The sequence below is a fragment of the Zootoca vivipara genome, chromosome 1 (genome assembly GCF_963506605.1).
Source record: "Zootoca vivipara chromosome 1, rZooViv1.1, whole genome shotgun sequence".
Taxonomy (NCBI): domain Eukaryota; kingdom Metazoa; phylum Chordata; class Lepidosauria; order Squamata; family Lacertidae; genus Zootoca; species Zootoca vivipara.
The window spans coordinates 8,833,548-8,845,501 of NC_083276.1; the positions used below are offsets into that span (position 1 = coordinate 8,833,548).

An 11,954-nucleotide genomic window follows, 5' to 3' on the forward strand; every position below is an offset into this window, starting at 1 on the left:
GTTATTAATGTTTGATGTTTTATTGTGGTTTTAATATTCTGTTGGAAGCTGCCCAGAGTGGCTGGGGAGGCCCGGCCAGATAGGCAGGGTATAAGTCAGGCACCCCCAGACTTCAGCTCTCCAGATGTTTTGGCCTACAATTCCCATCATCCCTGACCACTGGTCCTGTTAGCTAGGGATCATGGGAGTTGTAGGCCAAAACACCTGGAGGGCCACACTTTGGGGGGATGCCTGGTATAAGTAAGATTGTGAAGCTGAGGCTCCAATACTTTGGCCACCTCATGAGAAGAGAAGAATCCTTGGAAAAGACCCTGATGTTGGGAAAGATTGAGGGCACTAGGAGAAGGGGACGACAGAGGACGAGATGGTTGGACAGTGTTCTCGAAGCTACGAACATGAGTTTGACCAAACTGCGGGAGGCAGTGCAAGACAGGAGTGCCTGGCGTGCTATGGTCCATGGGGTCACGAAGAGTCGGACACGACTAAACGACTAAACAACAACAACTATTATTATTATTATTATTATTATTATTATTATTATTATTATTATTATTATTATTGCAATGACGAGAGTTTGTCCTGGGCTGGTGTATGCTCTGACATGCCTCCCTCTCTTTCTCTCCCTCTCCCCTTTCTATCCTCTCCCCTACTCTCCCCTCTCTCCTCGATTCACTCGCACAGGTGTTTGTTCAGCAGAACCGCGTGCGAAGCGATGCGAGCAGAGCCTGTGTGGAGGGAGAAACTCGTCAGGGCTGCTGAAAACACAGTAGAGAGGCGCTCTGTGGACTGATTCGGCATTACGAGGTACGGCAAATTGCTTCAATGAAAGCGCGATGCTGCAGAGCGGACAACACTGTAACCAGCCGTGCTGTAGACAAGACTCAGGGCTCAGTTTCTTTACTGCACTCACTTGATGGTCTCCTCTCAGCTGCTCTGCAGTGCCACCACTGCAGGTGGGCACACGGTGGTACTGCAGGCCGTACCCCACCAGGTGACCCAGGAGAGCCAATAAGGTGCCACCTGGCCCTTTAACGTGACCGACTGTCCCGGCTCCTCAGTTTGTAGGATTTGTTGCTTCAGAGGCGCTAATGGGTGCTGCTCATTGATAGCCTTCCCATTTCTAGACTCCCTGCTGGGTTTCTGCTTTCTGCTTGATTTATTTGGTATATTTATAATCACTTTCATACTTACAACACAGGAAGCTGCTGCCTCGTGTCCAGCCAGAGCATTAGCCTTTCTTGCTTAGTATTCTCCACTTTAAAATTAATATTACATCCGACACGCCAATAAGCTATGAAAAAATGCCAAGTATTAATTGAATTGGTTTTTCTCCCCAAAGTTTTAAATAAATCACGGCAGTTTAGCTTAGGCTCAGAGCATCCCGATGTCTTCCAAACCCACTCCTGTAAAAAGGTCCTCTTTCGCTGCCAATTTTTGTGGTGGTGACGCGATTAGGTTAAAAATAGTTCAAATACCCTTGCATGCCACCCCTTTTAAAATCTGAATGGAACGAGCAAGTCAGGGAAACACCGCCAGACCAATCTTAGACATTTCTGCTCAGACATGAACCCACACCGAGCTGTTGTTGTGGTTCTTTTTGTTAAAATTTCCATAGATCTCAGGGTGGTTCACAAAACCAAATTACAACATAGGAAACTCAAAATACATAATAAGGAACAAAAAACAAACCAATAACCCCCCTCCCACAACACATTTGAAAGGGCATTGGGTGTCAACCAGCCAAATATCTGGTTGAAGAGGAATGTTTTTGCCTAGAGCCAAAAGGTTTACAATGAAGGTTTACAATGAGGAGGGAGAAAGATTGTTTTCTGCTGCTGCAGAGAAGCGGACACGAAGCAATGGATTCAAACTTCAAGAAAGAAGATTCCACCTAAACATCAGGAAGAACTTCCTGACAGTAAGAGCTGTTCGGCAGTGGAATTTGCTACCAAGGAGTGTGGTGGAGTCTCCTTCTTTGGAGGTCTTTAAGCAGAGGCTTGACAGGCATATGTCAAGCATGCTTTGACGGTGTTTCCTGCTCGGCAGGGGTTGGACTGGATGGCCCTTGCGGTCTCTTCTAACTCTATGATTCTATGATTCTATGATTAAGGTGCCAGGTGAGCTTCCTTAGGGAGAGCATTCCACAAATGCCCGTTCTTGTGTTGCCAACATCTGGACCTCTTGTGGAGGAGACACACAAAGAAGGCCTTCAGAGGATGATCTCAGGGTCCATGTAACTTCATATGAAGAGAGGCAGTCCTTCATATGGACCTGCCTGGTTCAATGGGGCTCGATCCCAGAATATAGTAGGATGAATGGCAGAGGCAGGTTAGACTCTGCGACCCTGCAGATGTTGTTGGACTACAATCTCCCATCTTTCTGGTCATTGACCATGCTCATTGGGTCTGATAGGAGTCGAAGTTTTCCTCCCATCTGCCTGCTCCCTGATGAGCTCTTCAAGGGGCAACAACCAAGGAGGAGGAAGCTGGCAACTCTGTGTCACTCTCTGGTCTGGTTGTCAGAAGGCAGATGGCCGGGGGGGGGGGCAGGCTGAAGATGGTGGGCCCATTTCCTGTTTGCGCTACTAGACCAGCCTTCATTACCAGGGCTGGATCTACACAGATATAAAAAAATGCTATCAAAGGTCGCAAAGCAATTTACCATTCACTTTGGATTCCAGCTCTACAGTGCCACCTCATGTCACATTTTTATAATGCAGTTATAACATTATAATTGACCCGTGTAGCTGAGTCCCAGATGTCTCAGGACCACAATACCTCAAAGACCACCTCTTTCCATATGAACCTATCTGGACCCTGAGATCATCTTCTGAGGCCCTCCTTCGTGTGCCTCCTCCTCGAGAGGTCCAGAGTGCGGCAACATGAGAACAGGGCCTTCTCTGCAGTGGCTCCTCATCTGTGGAATGCTCTCCCCAGAGAAGTTCACCTGGCACCTTCATTATACACCTTTAGGCGCCAGGCAAAAGCATTCCTTTTTAACCAGGCCTTTGGTTGATCTGATTGACATCCTATGCCCTTTTAAAATGTGGCTAATAATAATAATAATAATAATAATAATAATAATAATAATAATAATAATAAATGTGTGTGTGTGTGTGTGTGTGTGTGTGTGTGCGTGCGTGCCTCACACAGTTCAAATATGCATGGTAAAGGAAAATGTTTACGTTGACTTTCCCTTCAAAAATCTGGCTTCAGCACATGGATTCTGACAAGAGGCCCTGAGGCCAAACGAGCAAAGAGAGAAAATAGAACACCAGTCTAACCATTTTATCCCTGGTCTTTTGGCAACCTTACTGTTCATGCATCAGAGTCGGAGAGAAGGTTTCATCCTTGCTCTATACCTCCCGCCCCAAGGGAGACTGGAAACGTAAAAGTGTAACAAAGATGGATGGTTGGCAACAGATTCGACGGCAAGGGCACTCTGCAAGTGCACACACTTCACTTTAGGTTATGAAGCAGAGGCTGCCAAGAACATCGCCATATATCCCATGATGTCAGCCTTGTTTCGCCTCCTGAAAATCAATGTCAATTTCAGCTTGGCTCCAAGCCCTCCGGATTTGGTTTGTAAGAAGCTGCCTCTCGCTCCCCTCCACCTTATCTGGTTGCATATTGATTGTTTTTAAAGGCAGAGATAGTAAAAAAACAGAACAAACAAAACAGGAGATAGTTGCCTTGGCCTTTCTAGGAATCCCAACAAACCAGAGAGTGAGATAACAAGCAAATTCCAATTCTGGAACTCTGTGGGGGGTGGGGTGGGGGGGTGGGAGAGAAATCCCAATAAAGACAAACAGGTTTTATTATTGTGGAGTATCAGGTGCTTCAGAAATGCAGCACAAAGCACTTTGCAAGACCTAATCCTGGCGCCTGGGAAATACTGAATACTTTGCATGATGCTTCCCCAAAGCCCCATAACCAGTTGATTGTCTGGGTTTTGTTTTTTTGGGAAGTGCCACGCAAGAGGCTTTGCAAACCCCGTTGTCAGCACATCCCTTAAGCAGAGGGCTTCTTAAATGCACGGCAACCAGCTTCCGAAAGCACTCTGAGACTAGGTTCTGCTCCGATCTTTGATATGCTACATTCCTTTGCTGCCATTGTATCGAGAGAGTTCTGCTCGAAAGGACAAAAGGAAGCACCGTTGAATGCTGTTAACGGAAATCTGAGGGCTCCCTTGGACAAAACAAGACTCCAGCCAAGAATATCAGAGCAAAACAGCAGCCAGTAGGCTTGGTCTTTATTAAAGTAAAATACTGTCGCGACAGGGCCCCACCTGCAACAAGGTGAACACCTTAAGGCAAGGCTGGGTGGCACAATGCGACAGGGCGCCGGGCCGCCAGGGGGCGCCGCGCTGCCGCGCCCGCCAGACAGCCCACCCGCCCTCCCGCTCGCCCTGCTCCTTGCCTCCCTCCCTCCCACTCGGTTGGAGTCCTGGCCTCAGCCTGGTGGGTCGGGTCGGGGGCATGAGGAGGACAAGAGGCCAGGTGCTGCGCGGCACCGCCCCCCCCCAGCAGAGGCCTCCGTGCAGGAGGACATGGCACCAGCGCCCCGGAAGACAACTAGGCAGCCCGGCCCACCCGCTGCAGCGCCCGAGCCCGGCCCACCCTCAGCGCCCGGCTCACCCATGCTATATCCCTCCTCTGCATCCGTGGTGAGTTGGGGGGCGGCGGCGGCGGAGGGACCTTTGCGCCACGGTGCTCGATGTGGTTAAGATGGGCCTGAAGGTGAAGCAAGATGGAGACCCAGAACAAAAGAGAACCTCCACTTTTATCAGTTTTCCCATCACCAAGAAACACCCCCAAAATACATCATTCCTACATCACAGCTACGTAATCAATACCTCACAAAAAGGGAGGGTTCAAGGTAGAAATCCGAGCACCTTTGACCTCTCTTAGTCCTCCTCTCACCCCTCCCAGGTGTGAATTCCTAAACACAAAGAGAAATTAAGAGTTTATCGAGGGACCCAGGTGGCTCTGTGGGTTAAACCACTGAGCCTAGGGCTTGCTGATCAGAAGGTCAGCGTTTCGAATCCCTGTGGCATGGTGAGCTCCCATTGCTTGGTCCCAGCTCCTGCCAACCTAGCAGTTCGAAAGCACATCAAAATGCAAGTAGATAAATAGGAACCACTACAGCAGGAAGGTAAACGACATTTCCGTGTGCTGCTCTGGTTCGCCAGAAGTGGCTTTGTCATGCTGGCCACATAACCTGGAAGCTATACGCCGGCTCCCTCGGCCAATAATTCGAGATGAGTGCGCAACCCCAGAGTGGGTCACGACTGGACCTAATGGTCAGGGGTCCCTTTACCTTTACCTTTTAAGAGTTTATCACTATCTTTTGTTCGGAGGAGTCTTCCATTGTGAATGAGATGGCTAGCAGTCTGGAACCATTGATGGGGAAATGTCCAGTTGGCAGATCCTCCTGCCTAAGTGTTGTAAGGCTTAGAGGATTATGGCTCCCAAGTCCCCCTTTCGATAGCCATGTGGGAAATGTATGTGTGTGATTCAATGGGGTGGGGTGGGGAAATTCCTACAACAATGCTACCGGTAGATGTTTTATTGAATTTTTAGAATAAAAAAATAAATAGCTAAACTGAATGTGATTGCGAGAGAAAATACTTTTATTTTGGTTTTGGTTGGTACACCTACTTAGGTTTTTGAATGTGTCAACACTGCCACCTTGTGGCAAAAGGGAAATATATCTTTTAAAACATACAGCTGTGAGGTAAGTCATCTGTGCAGGGCTAGGTAAAGGTAAAGATTAGGTCCAGTCGCAGACGACTCTGGGTTGCGGCGCTCATCTCGTTTTACTGGCCGAGGGAGCCGGCGTACAGCTTCCAGGTCATGTGGCCAGCATGACTAAGCCGGTTCTGGCAAACCAGAGCAGCGCACTGAAATGCTGTTTACCTTCCTGCCGGAGCAGTACCTATTTATCTACTTGCACTTTGACGTGTTTTCAAACTGCTAGGTTGGCATGAGCTGGGACTGAGCAACGGAAGCTCACCCTGTTGTGGGGATTCGAACTGCCGACCTTCTGATCAGCAAGCCCTAGGCTCTGTGGTTTAGACCACAGCGCTAGCACCCCGCAATTGCATTGCCTGAGGTGGATGTTTGGTGACTCTGCCTTCCTGGTGATGGCATGGTCCTCTTTCCTGTTGCCTCCCAATCCTAGTACTAGTGCTTTCTTGGCCGACACCTGCCCCTCCTTTTTGCTTTTATATATCCATTTCTTACATTAATATGTCACCTTTATTCTCTCCAAGGAGCTCAGAGCAGTATACAGTGGTACCTTGGTTCTCAAACTTAATCCGTTCCGGAATTCCATTCCAAAACCAAAGCGTTCCAAAACCAAGGTGCACTTTCCTATAGAAGGTACTGCAAAAATGGATTAATCTGTTCCAGACTTTTAAAAACAACCCCTAAAACAGCAACTTAACGTGTGTTTTACTATCTAACACAGGGACCCCAAACTAAGGCCCGGGGGCCGGATGCGGCCCAATCGCCTTCTAAATCCAGCCTGCGGACAGTTCAGGAATCAGCATGTTTTTAAATGAGTAGAATGTGCCCTTTTATTTAAAATGCATCTCTGGGTTATTTGTGGGGCATAGGAATTCGTTCATATTTTTTTTCAAAATATAGTTCGCCCCCCCCCCCAAGGTCTGAGGGACAGTGGACTGGCCTCCTGCTGAAAAAGTTTGCTGACCCCTGGTCAAACAAGACCATTGATCCATAAAATGAAAGCAATAAACAATGTACTGCAGCCACACAATCAATCAATCAATCAATCAATCAATCAGCAGCTGAACTGACTGGGTTCCACACAGTCACAAAAACAAAACAAAACAAAACAAAAAGAGCTGCAAAAACAAAACCGCAAAATCAATAGCAAAAACAGACGTAACATAACACTCAGAACAGAAGTGTGGCACTCAAATCGGAAGTGTACCACTCAAAATGGAGCATGTCCAGCTTCTGAAAAAAGTTTGCAAACCAGAACACTTCTGGGTTTGCAGTGTTTGGGTTCCAAGTTGTATGAGTACCAAGGCGTTTGAGAACCAAGGTACCACTGTACATTGTTCTTCCCTTTCTCCATTTAATCCTCCCAACAAGCCTGTGAGAGGGGGTGTCTTGTTAATTCCCCCACTACTCCGGTAGATGACATTCCATTTCCTCTGGAAAAAGACCTGGGGTGGAACTCCTGTATTATATACTTCCTCCATACATAGAGCTGATCATTGTGCAATTGCTTGCAAATGGATGTCGTGTGATTGTAGAAAATTGCTGGCAAATGCAACAAAAATTGATTTTACTTCTGAAAATAAAAACAAACCATATTTCTTTCTTTAATATCTATAACCTGCTTGATCAAAAATGTTTCCTAACACAGTAAAGCTGGGAATAAAACACAAGTCGACAGTCCAATGGAAACAGAGATACGGAAAGCCAACATCACAATTCCTAATGACAACTCCTCCTTGTTTGCACAGCAGGTCCCAGCCAAGTATCGACAAATACCTTAACAACGTCGAAAGTAGCCTATTTTAAGAGGAAATATGCAGAAGAAGAAGAAGATTTACATCAGGATTACCAGGGGTATTTTCCAAAAGTGAGTATGTTTTTGAGATTGAAAAGAATTGACTCCACCCCACCCCCCCGGGGAAATAATAACTCTCTGATAATAGATTTTGACAAACCAACATAACTTACAACATTACTGTGGAGAGCTAATTTCAATCCAATAGAGAGGCCAAATTTATTTATTTATTTGATGCTTTTATATACTGTTTTCTGTGACCTCCGAGTGGTTTGCACGGAGCACGCAAAACAATAAAAATACGAGTTTTGACATGCCTTTGTTACTCATGGCATTTGTTTCCCAATGAATTCAGAAGGGCCCCATTTCTGAAGCAGAAATGCGAAGTCCCGTGGCTTTTCACAAGCCGGTGCCCTCCAGAAGTTGTAGAACTTTTATCTCCTATCATCCTTCATTCCACCTGCCCAATGATCAGGGATGATGGGAGATTCGGAATAGGGCGACCAAAATGATTAAGGGGGTGGGTCAACTCTCCTGCATGGGCCTTCGTTGTTTAGAGGAAATGCGAGCAAGAGGTGACATGGTGGAAGTTTGTAAAATTAGGAATGGCATGTAGAATGTGGATGGGAACCATAGCTGCCAAGTACCCCGTTTTCCCCGGGAAACCCCCGTTTTTACTTACCTTTTCCCGGTGGTCCCCCGTATCACTTCGTCTCCCGTTTTTCTCTGTTATTTTCTCCTGCCGGCGGCCATTTTTTCCCCTTTCTGATTTGCCCTTCTATGGGCACAAAAAATGGCCGCCGCCGGCTTCAAAAGTCGCATCTACGCATGACCGGAAGTGCGTAGACGCGACTTCTGGTGTCGGTGGCTGCTATTTTTGGTGCCCATAGATGGGCGGGGTGACACCGGAAGTTGTGTCAACGCACTTCCGGTCATGCGTAGAAGCTACTTTTGAAGCCGGCGGCGGCCATTTTTGGTGCCCATAGAAGGGCAAAGCGATACCAGAAGTTACGTTGACGCAACTTCCGGTGTCACACGGCTGCCGGTGCCGGATTCTGCAGTCTGGGACTTGGAAGGTAAGATGGGAACAATGGTTTCTTCCTCTCTGATAACACTAGAACTCATGGAAACCCAGAGAGGCTGAATGTTGGAAGCCTCAGGACAGAGAAAAGGAAGGATTTTGGGCCAGATAACCCTAAAGGTCCCTTTCAGCTCTACAACTTTATGATTCATGCAGCATATAGTTAAACCATGGAACTCTCTCCTGCAGAATAGCCACCAATGTAGATGAGTTTAAAGGAGGCAGTGATTTTTTAGAATTCCAGTTGCTGGAAACCACAGGAGGGGAGAGGGCTCTTGTGCTCAGGTCTTGTTTTTGTGTGTTTAGACCTTTTTAACCCCCCCCCCCGAAATAAATTCAGACAAGTCTCAAATTTTTGGTTTGGTTTTTGGCAGAATTTAGGCCACAACTTTATTGATTACAACCAAGTGAGTGGTTGCATAGGCTCTGGTTCAACTAGCTCCCTGCACCCTTGCAGGAAGCGCTGACCCAGGGCACACCATAGGTCAGCCATGGGTGAACACCTGGCAAAGTGGAAGGTGGGGTCAAGCCAGTCCACCAGCCAGATGCCCCCCTGGGCTCAGGCTCAGGGCACAACCCCTCTCAGGGTTGACCAACCAAAGAGTCCCAGGATTCCTTTAACGGAATACCCATCACATAGGGATGGCCAGACCGCTCTGCCACCCCTATCACCTGAACCAGAGCCTATCCGCAACCTTACAAGTTGCGACGATTTGCTACACGGTAAGCGATAGCCAAGTGGCACCAGCCAATCAGCCAAGTGGGGTGCCGTACCCCTGCCGTGCCCCTGTCCCAACGACACACGACGGCATAGCAAGGTCAAGCGCAAGCCCTAAATATAGGGAGAGGTGAGCGGGGTGTTCTGATGCACTGAGCCCAAAAGAGGAAGCTCAGGGACACATGCATGGGCTTAAGTAGAGCTCCCTCAATCGATTTGACTGGCATCCCTATGGTCAAATTGCACCCAAGATCGAGGGACCTCCAATGGGATGTTGTGCCCATCCCAATGTTCCCACCCACAGCACAGGGTCTGGTTGCCAGGTCCCACCGCAAAACGTGCCCTCTTGTTAGGGAGGACCCGATTTGTGGGCTTCCCATGAAGGCACCTGGCTGGCCACTGTGAGAAGAGGACTAGATGGACCATTGACCGGATCCAGTAGGCTTGTCTTATGTTCTTAGGTTGTGGTCCAAAAACCATTGGGAATAGGACCAGGCTGGGGAAGGTTTTGAATCCAGTCTTCTTCACCATCTTGTGGGAATGTTGTGGGTAGCAGGAGAGGATATATTGATTAAATATTATCCTTCCTAACTCACCCTAGTGAGTTTATTCATACTCTTTACACAGCAGGAAGATAGTTGCAGATTCGTTAGAATCTCTTAAGTTCTAAGACCCCTTTGATTTCCTCCTAAAAGAATGCAGACACAACAGTCTTCTTTTAAAAGTAATAAGAAGTTTACTAACATTCAGTTCACAGTTGGATCCCTGAAGGCAGGCTTTAGTGTAGAGTTACAGAAGAGGGTTTGAGTTCATCTCATATGGGAACTCAGTCCAAGACAAGAAAAGGCACCAAAAGAGGAAGGTGGCTGTGTGATTGGACCTTTTGTTAGGTCTGGAAGGGTCACACCCACCTACCTGGTCACATGCAAAGGAAGGATGCTCCAGACCAGGTGTAACAGGAAGTTCAACTGACTGGACCAACATTCCCCTGCATGTCTACTCTAGGCAAACAGGAAATGTTGTATTTGACTGCTTATGTTGCATCCCACACATCTGGTGTTTTTAGTATGCACTAAATCAGTTTTCTGCGCTAACAGTCTCTATTTATCCTTTGAACTTGCCTCAGCACCTGATCCTGCCCGAAGACCGGACTTGTATCTTGAAACTTTCTCTGCAGAAGCTCCAGTTCCTCGAAGATCCCGAGATCTACCTCCGCCGGTCCGTCTTGATCAACAACCTGCTGCGGAAGATTCACCTGGAAACGGAGCGGGAACGCTATGAATACTTTAAGGGGAGTCCGTGCTGCCGGACTGCCTACGCGGATGCACGAAAACGGCTGAAGTTCATGGTCCAAGAATGCCGTTCTCAATCCCTTTATTACGAAGAGCTGCATTCGTATCGTATCGTGCCTTACCCTACAGAGAATGCCATTTACAGAGTGGGCTACTCGAGTGGCCACTTGGAGCAGAATTCTCAGCTGCTTATTTATAAGATGGAGTAGAGGTCGTGCTTTATTTTCTTGTAGACCTGCCGGTTGTTTTGCTTCTGAGCGGCTAGGAGGGCTTCTTAGCCTGCTATGGTGAGGCGCTAGCTGCAACCACAGGGAGAGGTCAAAGGTTAGTCTGTCATCTTAGGCTGCAATGATGGTTGCTCTGGGGGAGCTTCGGCCAGCTTGGTTGCAAACGTCGCTCGGTGTCCACTTGGAACTGGTGCAATAGGGAGGTTCCTCAGAAGCAGAGAGAGATCTTGCGCTCAGCGAACAGTGGCTTTTCGACTTGTCCGTTATGTATATAGATGAATTAACATTAGCAGCTTAACTAGACCACCCTTGCTTAGGAAACGTAAACTGAGACAGGAGACTATACCGTTAGTGAGGTTTTGGTGAGAATCAGAAAGGGTGGGTGGGACTGACTTCTCAGAAGGGTCAAGAAACAAGCTTTCATTTTAAGGCAGTCCTTCGGCACTGAAGGATTCTCTGCCGTTACAGATATGGATTCCTTTTCACGCTTTTTTTTTTTGCTTAGGGTCCACGCTATTGACTGTTCCACGCTATTAACTGTTCTGAGATTGTTATGCTTAGACATTTATTTGCTGGCTCGCTGACTTTGCCAGCATGCATGGTTCCTTGTTTTGGTTGGCACTTCTAACTTTGTGTAACTTCAGTGAATTTGGTGAGCTGGAAAAACCGTGATTCGCCCCGTGATCACCGCTTTCTAAGCGATCCTCTTTGAGTTCCTGTCAAACTGATACGACAGTTTGGTGGCAGGGTGCTTATCAGTATTAATGCTTTGGCAGGTCGTTGTGTGTGTGTGTGTGTGTGTGTGTGTGTGTTTGATTTGGGGGACAAATAGATGTTTGATTCAGTGAACCATATGAGGCAGTTGTCCCAATGTTCACAGTTGATGAAGGCATCCAGTTGAAGCTTAGGAAATGTCTTCTACAACCCTCGAGCAAGTCACGCAAAGGAAAGATGGCTATAGATCAACAAAGATTGGTGAGAATGCCATTGCTGCCCATGGTGTGTGGTGAAATTGCCAAAGAGAAGTATTAGAGAGGAGGGCGCAGGACCCAAAGCGAGGAATGCACCAAGTCCCGATTGACACTACAAGCT

The 11,954-nt window shown here is 47.5% G+C and overlaps 1 long non-coding RNA gene across 1 annotated transcript; it reads left to right on the plus strand.

Annotated features, from left to right (window-relative positions):
* The first annotated feature begins 697 nt into the window (after window positions 1-697).
* On the plus strand, window positions 698-11,387 carry LOC118085560 (uncharacterized). Its single transcript, XR_004692653.2, has 3 exons — window positions 698-804; window positions 7,498-7,616; window positions 10,470-11,387. It is a non-coding gene; the product is annotated as an uncharacterized LOC118085560 (long non-coding RNA).
* The last annotated feature ends 567 nt before the right edge of the window (window positions 11,388-11,954 follow it).